We start from the raw sequence: 13,462 nt of genomic DNA on the forward strand, positions 1-13,462 counted from the left end.
TATTTCCTAAATCTTATGCAAGTAAGTATTTTTCTTTTAAACTAATCTTTATGTCTATATTAAGTAGATTTAAGTTTATTTGCGTTCATACCTAAGAATCCAGCTTAATGCAAATATTTCTAACTTTATAATCTTGACTAATACAGCTTTTAACTGATTCTAATTGCATTTTGAATATATTATAAACAACTAGTATATTAATGGTTCTAAATGATACGCTTCTGGTGTCATTTTCCTGTTTACAACATTCCATGCTTTCAGAAACTCAATTTTAGGCTGCATTGAAGGCCTTTGCAATTTTTTGCCCTCTTGTCTTTCCTGTTCTTGGAGGTCCAACATTTCCCTTAGTTCACAAATACCCAATTGAGGGCATATTACTGTGGATTTACTAATACATTTTGCTACCCACTTTCCTCCCTTGGCCTTCATGATTGGCTTGCCTAGCAGATCTTTCTGTCATTCTCTTTTTATGGAAACTTTATTGAGATATCAATACCCAACTTCGGTGTTACCACTGGTATGGAAACTCCCCCACCTCCTCAGAGTAAATCCCAGCTCCTCTTTTCCCATACTTCTGCAGCTCTTAAGTTGTTATATTCTTATGATATTGGTCAGATACTAACTTGTAACATTACATGACATTTTGTAACTTGTAATTACATTACAATGTACATTACATTACATACATTACATTACACTACATACTAACTTGTAGAAATTACCTCATATACATTATACAGATCTTTCTGTGCAACTTGAAGTTCCATGTCTATTGTATGGAGGAAATTCTCAAATTCTCAAAAATGGGAATGAGTAAAAAACATGACATTTAGTGCACTGTTTTTTCCTTTCTAAAGGAAAATATACAATAATACTTTGCTTTTAGCTGACATAACTACCAAAAGGGATAGGGCAGATCTTTGAATAACCATCTAATGATTTACTAACAATCAACAACAACTTTGGAATAACCAATATGCATTTACCTGTTCTACAAGTAGTGATAGAGCCTCACCATGTGCGGGTCCTGTGCTAAATTAGGAAGATGAAGAATCAGGTGAGAAATAGTTCTTGACTTAGGATCTTACAGTGCATTGATAAATAAATAATCTCAATATGGTCTGCTAAGTCCCATAATAGGTTATCTACAGAGAGGTCTATGGAAGCACAGGGAAAGACACATCTAGGTTTGACAAAGGACATTTTAAATTTTTCAGGGAAGAAGTGACACTTATTTAGAATCTTGAAGGTTGGAGATTAAGTTTGCCAAGCAGATAAAAAATAAAACGTGATTTGACACTTGAAAAAAAATGTAAACATAGTTGCTAAAATGCAGAATGCGTTTTTTTATCTTTTATCTTTTTATCTTTTACAGAGATAAAAAAGATTATGGAGAGAGACAGGGGTCAGTAGTGTTGGGAAGGGCCCAGTGAACCATACTTACAAGTTTGGCTTTTGCCTAAAGTGGCATGGAGAGCCACTAAAGGTTTTATGTAGGAAAAGAACACAATCAAATTTACAGAATGTTGATGAATAAATTAAGATGGTGAGCCAAAATTGGAAGAGGAAGATTAGTTAGGATACTATAGGAAATCTGGGAAATGCATGAGTCCTTAACCCAGGCAATGTTAATGGGACTTAGAGAAAAAAGCAATACAGATTGTAGAAATTTAGGCTGGGTGATGGGAAGAGGGTGGGAAAGGATGGATTAGGGCATTTTTTTTCCTTTTTTTTTTTTAAGAAGTGGTAATGCCAAGAATCAAGATTAAGAAGATATAGTATGGGAAAGAAAAACAATTAGTTTAATATAGTCTGGTTTTCACCAAGCTCTAGAAAATTAAGAGGACCTGCCTAGCAAACAGTAATAAATATTTTTCTGGTGGGAGGTAAGACTTAGCTGGAAACATATATCCAAAAGTGGAAGAGGATAAGGTTAAGCTGATGAGGTTCAGACCAGAGAAGTATATGAAATTGGCCAGAGGTGTGTCTGAGACAGAAGACACTAGCGAAGTCAGTAAAGAAAACTGAAAAGAATGGCTTGAAGTTCGGGGGGAAAACTGTGAGAAAATTGTGTCATGAGAAAAGAGAATACAGAGTTTTAAAGAGAGTCTCACCAGTGCATGACAATGTGAAGGATACACAGGGAGTATCAAACAAGGGTTTTAAGAAGCTTATTGTAATAAGCCAATTGGCACTTAAATTGGGCCGTGTAATCTCAGTATCTACCACTTATTTCAATTTTGAAAAGTCAGATTATTTCCTGTGTCTGGACCAGGAACTCTTCATGAGACAACATGTACAATTATTCATATTGTCATATAATGTATATCTAAAAATCCAGCAAAGAACATTTATCACGTGTTTCCTATAAAATTGTGAATATCTGTAGATATTTTAAAAAGAAACTAATAGGGGCACCTGGGTGGCTCAGTCGGTTAAGCGTCCGACTTCAGCTCAGGTCACGATCTCGCGGTCCGTGGGTTCGAGCCCAGCGTCAGGCTCTGGGCTGATGGCTCAGAGCCTGGAGCCTGCTTCCGATTCTGTGTCTCCCTCTCTCTCTGCCCCTCCCCCGTTCATGCTCTGTCTCTCTCTGTCTCAAAAATAAATAAACGTTAAAAAAATTTTTTTTTAAAAAATAAAAAGAAACTAATAGTCACAAACCCTATCCATAAAGAAGTTACAGTTAGATGGGGAAACCTGCCTATTTTTTCCAATCTGGCATGGTAATTTAGTTTATCTCAAGGAGCAATGATATGGAGTCCGTTGACTTCATATGGCAAGCAGTATAGAGCAAACCCAACTAGCAACTAAAACTTGATGCTTTCTGTCCTTCACACAATTGAACTTATCTGTGGCAACAGTCAGTCTTTCTAAGGTGGCTCTCAGGAGACCAGAGATTGTTATACAAGTCAGAGCCCCGGAAGTCTTTGTGTGCCACTAACTGATCAGATTATGTTATTTATTCCTGTCATTTTCCATTTCTTTCACCACTACCGACCGTATAATAAGCTGGCAGACAGTTCTGCATTTATCACTCTTCCATCTATAAGAAAAAAGATCATAATTTAGTGTAACTCGTGTAACCGCTATGATGAATGTCACAAGGGGTTTGGAAGGCTCTGTTTCACTGATTCCAACATTCAGATAGGTCCAACCAGCCTGTTTTTCCCCGGAAACCTCTCAGTGAATGTGAGGATTTTCCAATTTTATTATGTAACATAAGTCAAGTCTGCACGGTGAACATGAAAACTATAATACATCTCTATTAGAAAATTATTATATTTCTTTGTTGTTTATTCCAATATGTTATATGACTTTTTTTCATTTGAGGATAATTTTTCCTACTTTTCTGAGGCCAAAGAAACTCTCAACTAAAGCTTATAAAATGCCATTACTTCAGTGAAACTCATTTATTCTTATTATTCCTCATTACTTTCTTATATTCTAATTGCTCTTCAGAGCTTTATACAAGATGCACACAATCTCCCACTATGTGTGCTTCTCCAGTTACAATTTTATAGTCAACACGGTCAACATGTACAAATAGTACATACCAATCTGATTCCTTAGCTGTGGTAATTGGATTCGCCATGTAATTACAGGTGGTAATGACATTTTAAGCACCTTATACAGGTGCTGGGAGAGGTTTATTATTTTTTTTTATGGGAAACAGCATTAAGAAAGTCTAACTTCTTGGAGCCGTGCCAGACTACAGAGGTGCCTTTCAACTGTAAATAGCAGTTTTCATTAGAGCATAATTACAGCCCTGATGGCCTGCACTACTCTTTGTCACATCAACCACCCCAGGACCAGGAAATCCTGAGAGGAGAGTTAGTGTTTTGGGATTTTAAAGCTAGAAAATTAAACATCTATTTATTACCAAGAAACATTTGTAGACGTTAGATCAGAATCCGTTATCCTTTTGGTTGCATATACCCTCTTGAGTATCATGAACAGATGACTGCCCAACTGCAAATAACAAAGAGAGAGAGAGAGAGAGAGAGAGAGAGAGAGAGAGAAAGAAAAATAATTCTAGTTCAAGTCATTCTGCGTGATCAGGAATCAGTCTGTGTGCTTAAGACCAAAATGTATAGTCCAAATGTGTGTGTGTGTGTGTGTGTGTGTGTGTGTGTGTGTGTAACTCCACAGCAAAGTGGCTGGTCTGATAATTTACCTATACACTCACAGTATCGTTAATGATACTTCAACATGTGGTTTTGTTCATGTGTCAAAGTAAACTCAGGGGTACCTGGATGGCTCAGCTGAGCATCTGACTGTTGATTTTGGCTCAGGCCGTGGTCTCATGGTTGGAGAGATCAAGCCCCACATTAGGCTCTGTACTGACAGTGTGGAGCCTGCTTAGGATTCTCTCTTTCCTCTCTCTCTGCACTTCCCCCTACTCACACACTCTCTTTACCTCAGAATAAATAAATAAACTTAAAAAAAAAAAGAAAGAAAGTAAACTCAGGCAGTCGCCATATTTACCAAGAACTCAGAGAGGGGTAGAATTTGTGGTGGGATCTGAAGGGGAGGCTGAAAGGAAGAAAGATTTGATTTTGTACTCCTGAGACTAGCTCTACTAGTAAATGTGCTATGCTTCCTTGCTGAACTTATTTACCTTAATAAAAAGATGGAGAGAACACTTATTGTGTAGAATTTTTGTTAAAGATTAAGTTATAGAATGCATGTACAGTACTAAGACTGTGCCTAGCAGATATTACACAGTTGATAATGACAACAGCTGTTGTTATTAAGAAAATAACATGGTTGAAGGAGACTGACACAGATTCCAGTGTTTACACAACAACCTAAAATAATGTGCAGCATAGCAGTGGAAACAAATGGCCAATATTACTAGAGGAAAGCATAAAAAGATATCAACCACAGTTGTATACATTTAGAATTGTTGAAACTGTTAAGGAAGCTCTGACAAATGTGAAAAATATTTATTTATTTTTAATTTTGAATTCTAAACACAATTTTTGCTAGGCTTAGTTCTTAATGTAATGGGAAAATACACACTCAGCTCATCATGCCTTTTGCCTCATTACTGATGTATCTTTTCCCCTTTGGTAAATGTCAGACAGTAAAATTGAAAATATAGTTTGTTTGGGGTTTGAAATATAGCCAGACCTGATTTCACGTGTCTGTGGGAGGCACTGCTGTTCTTTAGTTTGGTCTGTCCCTTTTCCCCACGTATCAACAGGTCTGATTCCCAGTGCAGGTAATATTGGCTGCCCTTGTCTGAGGGTGGTCATGCAATCCCTCGACACAAGTGAGATTAAGGAATATTTGACCTGCATGCCAGGGAACTGATGGAATTTCTGTCGACATACTCATCTTTTATGGGAGAGCTTCAATTCCCCAATCAATGACTGTTCTTGTCTTATGCCTTTCATAACAAGAAAGGTTAGCAGAAAAGGAAGGCCTGGGAGAGCCTGTCATTTTCACAGAACTCCTGTGATATAGTGGGTATAGCAAAAAGCAGATTCAAAGGCAATACTAATTTTTATTGCCTGCATTTTCATAAAGATTGAATTACAATATGAAGACAATGGCAAGTTACTTGATTTCGTATTTTAAATGCTTCTGTCTATGGAAATACTGAGTCAGGTTTCTGGTTCTGCTTTTCAGGGCATATTTGAAAGGTGATTATTCATGCTGCGACACAGCTAGATATTAGTAGTCCACTAGTCTACAAGTGTTTTTAGTATTATCCTACATAAAAATGGCATCAGTATACAATAGTAATTCTCTGGTTTAGCATTTGCAATGCAAAGGAGGCTACTTACTTACTGTCTTTTTTCCAAACAACACAGATAACCAAGTAATTTATCAGAGTTATCTCTGGTCTTTTCCTTTCTATCATACCTGTAGTTATATCCCTAAGTCTTTACTTCTCTTGATATAGTAATTACTAAGGTAGCACCAAGAGCAAATAAGGGTCAGGCTTTTGGACTTACTGTTAGGGGATTTGAACATCTGACACCTTTCACTGAGCTTCTGTTCTTTTCTCAGAACAGGCATAACAACTTTTACCCCCACACTCCCACTCCAGGCAAGCAACTTGCACTTTTAGGAACTGAACCAATTAAACTGTGTTCTGCAGATGAAGCTACCAATCAACTGTCTTTAGTCCTTCTTGCTATGATAACTTCTGTTGTATACGTTTATTATCCTGAATGGTCCACTTTCTTCCCGAATGAGATACAGGATTCCATGCAAGAGGCATTTACAGATAATACAATCAATTAACAAGTCTTTAGTTTGTGCTTAGCCCTTTGTTAAACACTAGATGGTAACAAAAATATGAGACATGGTTCTTGCTCCAAAGGAGCTTTTAATCTCATTAAGAATACTAACTCTAATGAAGTACCCATAAATAATTTTCGACTGCATAAATAAAGTGGTTTATTTTATATGCCAGGGTTGCATGGGAATAAAGAACTATCAGAGTTCAAGGAATAAGTAAATAATGGTCACGAGGCTAAAGTAAACATGTGAGGCAGACTAGTGCAGAGAACCAATATTTGGAAGAAAGGGGAGATTAATGTTGGTGGCTAAGGTGGGAACCAAGTATAAAGGTGTCTGAACACTCACTTGGTTGTAGGTTTGTGGGTAAAGGGTGTAGCTTTAACACAGCAAGTACTCTGAGCCTGTGAAGGTTTCTGAGTAGGACACTGTAATGCTGAGAATAGTATATAGTGGCTATAAATTTAGGGTACATCACCCAAATGAGGAAAACTTCACCTAATTTTACTTTCTAAGGTAAATCAGACTTGAACTCTGAACTCTTGAACATCTACCAGAGGTGCAAGAAATTCTAACTCGATCACATATATAAAAAAAATTTTTGGCAGGGAGAGCCTTCCTAAGAATCATGTACAAATTGTAAGATGGGAAGGAGGCTTCTAGTCTTTAAACCAGAGTGATGGTTCCTGACATGCTCTTGTCCAAGCCCCTGTGGTCCTTTCAAATTAGCCTGCTACTGTTCCCCTTTCTCCAAGGATGAAGACGTGCACTTTCTCTGTGCCTCCAACACTATGACCTTTTTGCTTTTTGTCACCTTGGTTATTCTATCATGATTGTTTTTGATATTTGGGGCACTGTGTGGGAGTGGGACATTAGTTCCATGTCACTCTAAAAGCCTGCCAACTCTGGCCGCTCTACCATCTTGCTGAAACAAAGTATACCTGCTTCATTATTGAACCAGTTGAACCAGTTTCGTTTTCCTCATCATAAGCATTAGCTCCCCGCCCCCTCCCCCCCCCCTGCCAAGTAGCTTATTTTCACAAAAACCTGGATTTTGCTCTGGATTTCTCTGAATTTTGTCTGTGGCCCTACTTCACAGAAATTATCTCTAACCTAAACAGCCCAGGCTCAACACAAAAGGCTTTTGGGATTGGACAGAAAATCTACCTCTAATTATTTCCCATCTCCAATAATAGGGAGAATAAAGTAAAATTAACATCTCAATAATTACTCTGTCACAGGTGTTTAAGCAAGTTAATTATTGTCAGCAGGATGCATTGGATTAGGGGCAACCTGGAACTAAGATGGTTGAAAGGCTGTGGCAGTAATCCACAGGTGATTGCTGAGGGCCCAGCCCAGGATAAAAGGTGACATTCTGTGAAATAAATTAATGAGATACACTAACTCAGAGAGAGGGCCATATTCCAAGGCTGTCAAAGGTGTGGGTCAGACACATTTTTAAATTCTTCAACATCAGACAATGAGGTAATACTCTTATTAGAAGATCTTGTATAAAAAAGAGTTTGACATCCCATCTCCTTGTTATTTCCCTTTCCTCCTCTCCCCACAGCTATTCCTGCTGTGAGGTTGTCAAACAAACATGTAAGACCTAGTGCAGTGCTTGTAGCCTGGAGCAGAAGAGAGCAGTTTCTAACAATCTATGCAGCTTCCACATGGGAGTTACAACAATTAGTTTCTTTTTTCTCAGACAAGCCGTATTTAACATAGAAAAGAAGTAGCTCTATGTTGAAGTAGAGGAGGAGACAACTTGGATAATAGGGCTTGGGATAGGATTGAGTTTGGGAGATGCACTGAATGTAGGTAATGTAAACAATTATAAGGAAAACCAGTGCCAGTTGAGTTTGGAAGTGGGGATGGAAGGGGTCATGAAGAAATTGCCAACTACATGATCACGGAGAGTAACTATAACGAGTTTGTTATAAAAGACTCCTCAGAGGGGCGCCTGGGTGGCGCAGTCGGTTAAGCGTCCAACTTCAGCCAGGTCACGATCTCGCGGTCCGTGAGTTCGAGCCCCGCGTCGGGCTCTGGGCTGATGGCTCAGAGCCTGGAGCCTGTTTCCGATTCTGTGTCTCCCTCTCTCTGCCCCTCCCCCGTTCATGCTCTGTCTCTCTCTGTCCCAAAAATAAATAAACGTTGAAAAAAAAAAAAAAAAAGACTCCTCAGAGTATAAAGAGAATCTGAAAAGAGGGGGTCTTTTTTTCTTTCTAGTTACCATATGTTTTGAATAGATTTTTAAATATACTTTCTTATTGTCCCAGGCGTATGATTGGGAACAAATGAAAAGTTGAACCCTGAGCGATATGGAAACGTAACACTTACTCTTTGGGCTAATATACTTAAAACTCATATTGTGTCTGAAATGAGTCTCAAAATACATGTTTCATGGATGTTATTGTTCTGTCTGTGTGATAGGACTTGACAGAAACAGAAGCTGGGAAAGTGCTGTCAGAAGTGTCTTGAGGCACCAGGCTGCTACGAACCAGACTTGGGAGGCAGAATATTCAGTGGGGAGCTAATAATTAGGGCTCTCCACAGACATTCTTGTTCTTCTATAGCTTGTACTTTCCAACCCCCTTTGAAGTTAGCGAGGATCTTACTTTGGTCAATGAAACATGAGTGGAAATACCAGAGATGGTTTACTTTCTCTTCTAAGATGGGTTATTTAATTGACCCTGTGAAGCAAAGCATGCTCTGTTCTCCCTTCCCACATGATGCCTGTGTTGAGATGAAGTCTGTGTTGATCTGGATCTACAATGAGCAGAGACCCATTGGCCCATATTGGAATATACAGTAAGAGTGAGAAAAATTTTTTTGTGTTCTGTCACTCTATGATTTGGGAGCTCTTTCTGCAGCATTGAGTAGTCCATCGTGACTTTTATCAGTGGTCTGCAAAACTGGTTTTCCTTTTTGGAGCTCCTAAAATCTTACTTTTTTGGTGGAAAGTTAGAAATTTGAAGTTAGAACAAAACCAAAAGAGGTATCAAAGGCAAAAGCAGGTCTAGAATGTGTGGGGTCAGTTCTAGGACAGCATCCTTGGGAAACCGAAATATCGCAGTGTGAACTATCACAAGAGAATAGTGGAAGAGTTTCACCAACTATTTTAATTTACTTTTAATCTCAAAAGGCTTAGACTTTGTGTTAGACTTCATATATATATAACTTATATCCCATCTATCATCTGCAAGTAGCAAACATTTCAGAGAAAAAAAAGACCTTAATTTAAGGTTCTATTGACCACATGGCCTTTCTATAAAGGGTTATAATAGTTTGGATATGACATCAAGAAAGATAGACGTTGGGGCACCTGGATGGTTCAGTGGGTTAAGTGTCTGACTCTTGACTGTGACTCAGGTCAGGATCCCACAGTTCCTGAGATGGAGCTCCACGTCAGGCTCTGTGCTAAGAGTAGGGAGCCTGCTTAGGATTTGTTCTCTCCCCCTTTCTCTCTCTGTCCCTCCCCCACTTGTGTATGCAAGCTCTCTCTCTCTCAAAATAAATAAATAAACTTTAAAAAAAACACAGAAGATTGAACTATCTAGATGATTCTGACTTAATCATCACTAATAGCATCAAACAAGAAGCTGAATTCTTGTATAACAGATATATTTTAAAGTGAATATGGTAATTTGCTAAGAAGGTTGGGGCGCCTGGGTGGCGCAGTCGGTTAAGCGTCCGACTTCAGCCAGGTCACGATCTCCCGGTCCGTGAGTTCGAGCCCCGCGTCAGGCTCTGGGCTGATGGCTCAGAGCCTGGAGCCTGTTTCCGATTCTGTGTCTCCCTCTCTCTCTGCCCCTCCCCCGTTCATGCTCTGTCTCTCTCTGTCCCAAAAATAAATAAACGTTGAAAAAAAAAATTTAAAAAAAAAAAATAAAATAAAGTGAATATGGTAATTTGCTAAGAAGGTTGTTATAAAAAATATTTTAAAATTCTTTTCTCCCCAAATTGTGAATCTTTGACTCTTTTGTAAAACCAAAACATACTAAAGATTAAAGTAATACTTCCTAGAACCTGGACATTTCAGAAGGGGAAATTGAGGTGCTTATAGATTAGGATGAATTGAGTCACTGGATAAGGTGAACTTACTTTGGATGGACCATTCTCATTCAAACATTAAGCAGCCAAGAAATATTCAAAAGACAAGAATATTCTCAAGGATTTCGTATTACAACAGCTGTGCTATTTACGGTAGAACATAATCACCATGAATGATATTTGAGAGACTGAGAGAACATAAGCTCTAAACACGAAGCCACAAAATTATTGTTTCCGGTATGGGTTTCCTTAGACATACTGAGAAAGTAGACAATGTTCTCTGTGCCTAATAAATTGGATCAAAAAAAGAAATGATATTTGGCTTCTCAGACTCAGAAATCTATACTTTCAGTTTCTTGGTAAATTTCATCTAAAATTTCTGGAATTAGTCTCCTGGATAAAAGGGAAAAAGGAAAATGAAAGACTTGTCCACACCAAGGCCTGAACACCTGGACCTAGAGTTAAAAGACAGTGCAGAGGGAGGAGCAAGGGACAGGGGCTATGCCTGCTAGACCTTGGTGGTGGCACAATTAGTGCATGTTGATTTCTATATGAAGAATCACTAATATTTATTGCATATTGATGAAAAAACAACTTGACCAGCAACTTGAAAATCTGCTACCCTTCACTCATTCTTTTATAGAGAATGTGCTATGGCATTATCACAAAACATCTAGAAAATATCTAATAACATCTTGATACTAATTCGGTATTTATGGGTGGATACTAGAAGTCATCTTGTGTGGCAAGAGTTAACTACACAAAGAAGGAGGGAACTTCTCAGGACAAAAGATGAAGAGTGCAATTTTTCATTATAATGCTTCTTCATCATTCCTTACCCTTGTCAAGTCATATAGGGAAAGGCAATGTGGACTAAAGGAAGGAGTCTCACAAACTATGCATTCTGTAAGTTTTAGAAATTCCTCTCTAAGCTTGGGCTGGGGTGTTTTTTGACTCCTATGGCATGGAGTATATGTGGTGGCCAGTAACATCTCTTAGGAATCTGCTCACTCATCACTAATTGACTTTGTTTTGCTTTGTTTTTACTTTACCCTGAAACAATGGGTTCCCAGCTATAGGGTAGAATGGGCCTTCATGCCATAATGATAGGAAAGGGCCCATTAGTGAGATGAGATGCCAGAGTCAATTGCTTTTTCTTTCTTCAAAGGGCTGGTTTCTCAGGTATTATTCTCAACAGTGGTACTCTAGATATTCCTGGGAAGCTGCCATTCATTGCACAGAACTGTCCTATGAATTGTGTTCCTGACCTTCACTCCACAAATTCCAGTATCATCTCCAAAACCCAGAACACTCCCACATGATTCCAAATGCTCCCTGGTTAGGAGCAGTATCTGGTTAGAAAATTAATCTACACTGTAATTGCTTATAATACCCACAGCACAGATGAACTGAAAATTTGCACAGATTGTGGAATATATCCAGCATTCCTAGAAGATTAAAAGAATACCAAATGCCAAATCTAATAATACCAATAAAAACCAACCCCCCCCAAAAAAATCTCAAAATAGTCAAATTCATTCTTTGAATAAATTTTTGGGCCCCTTCCATTCAATTAACACATTTGATCCAAGTTCCTTGTGGCTCACTTCCATAAGCAGCACTTAGGAATGCCAAGTGTTTCCTTCAGGAAGAAGCCACATAGATTTTTCTTTTATTTTTTAGATGTGTGACGAACAAGTAAAATGTGATGTAAGGACGGAAGAATGTTATGTGTATGTAGAGTGAGTGTACACTTGTGATTTTGTGCGTTAGCTCATGGATTATATTTTTTATAGCTTAATAGGTAAGCACATTTGGACTAAGAAGCAAAATGCTTTAGTTTTATGGTAATTGATATACCATCTTCGCCTTTTTTCTCTGAGGGCCAAGGTGTCCACTGGATGCCTGTACCATGTGACTTCTGCATATAAATCACAGCCTGCCACCTGTTATTTAATAGCTAGCAGTGCTGACTGAATAACAGTAAGATTCTGTAAAATTGTTCCCTCTAGGCCTGGGTGTTCCCCATAGAGGTAATTGTCTAGAAAATAAATTTCCTGGACAAAGAACAAGAAGTTACAGACCTAGGAACATCTTTTAATGTCTTACAAGTTAACTTTCAATTGTGCTAGTAAGTCTGGTTCTTCAATCTTTAGAGTTATTTTTATAAATTTTCATCACACGTAAATAGATTTACATAATTTGTTTTCAATTAAAGGACCCTGAAATTCTCATTGGGCATCTATAATGACCGCAGAGGTACCAGTTACTCAGACCTCCATTTTTTTGCCTTTTCCAGCAGGTTTTTCAGCATCCAAGTAATATACTACACACAAGGAAAAATACTGTTGCAAAACCAATTTGCTAAGGGGCTTGTAAAATCCAGCTTTAAAAAGGTACTGAGGCATCAAAGCAAAGGACCAAAGAAGCAGATATTTTTATCAGTTTCTCAAGGTCAAACACATTACTAATTCATCAAATATCTCTTTCTGCTAAAGTTATTTGAAAAGCAAACAACCTGTTCTGTGCAGATGTTGTACTTAATAACTCTAATGCTTCAAGAAAAAAGACAGGGATGGAACAAACAGAATTTTCTACTGCTGTAAGAAATGCCTTCATGTCTGAAAAAGACTTGCATCATTAATAAATACTTTGAATATTCTTAATAATAAAACCTGAGAAATTTTGACTGTGGTAGTTTTAGCTTATTATCTCTTATGTCAGTTATGTCTGCTGATTTAGAGGACAAACCATTACAAATTCTAATTATAAAGAAGATTGAACTCTCTGTCTAATGTGTCTTGATTGTTTTTGTCTTAGAAATAAAAGTTGCTCAATTTATGCCTTTATACAGATTAATTGTGACTGATCTAGCCCCTTGAATGGAAAACGAAATTGGCTGGGCAGGGGTGTATGTGTCTGGAAATCTATTATAATTTCTTCACTGACTAGCTTCTCACATTCTGGCCATAGGACTTCCTCTCTCCAGCCTTGTAAAATGAAGCCTTAGAAATTGATGATTCCTTCGGGTTCTGTGATGACAGCTCAAGAGCCTGGAGCCTGCTTGGGATTCTGTCTCCCTCTCTCTCTCTGCCCCCTCCCCCACTCGCATTCTGTCACTCTCTCTCTCTAAAAAATAAATGTTAAAAAAATTAAA

This window comes from Lynx canadensis, chromosome C1 (genome assembly GCF_007474595.2).
Source record: "Lynx canadensis isolate LIC74 chromosome C1, mLynCan4.pri.v2, whole genome shotgun sequence".
Classification (NCBI taxonomy): Eukaryota; Metazoa; Chordata; class Mammalia; order Carnivora; family Felidae; genus Lynx; species Lynx canadensis.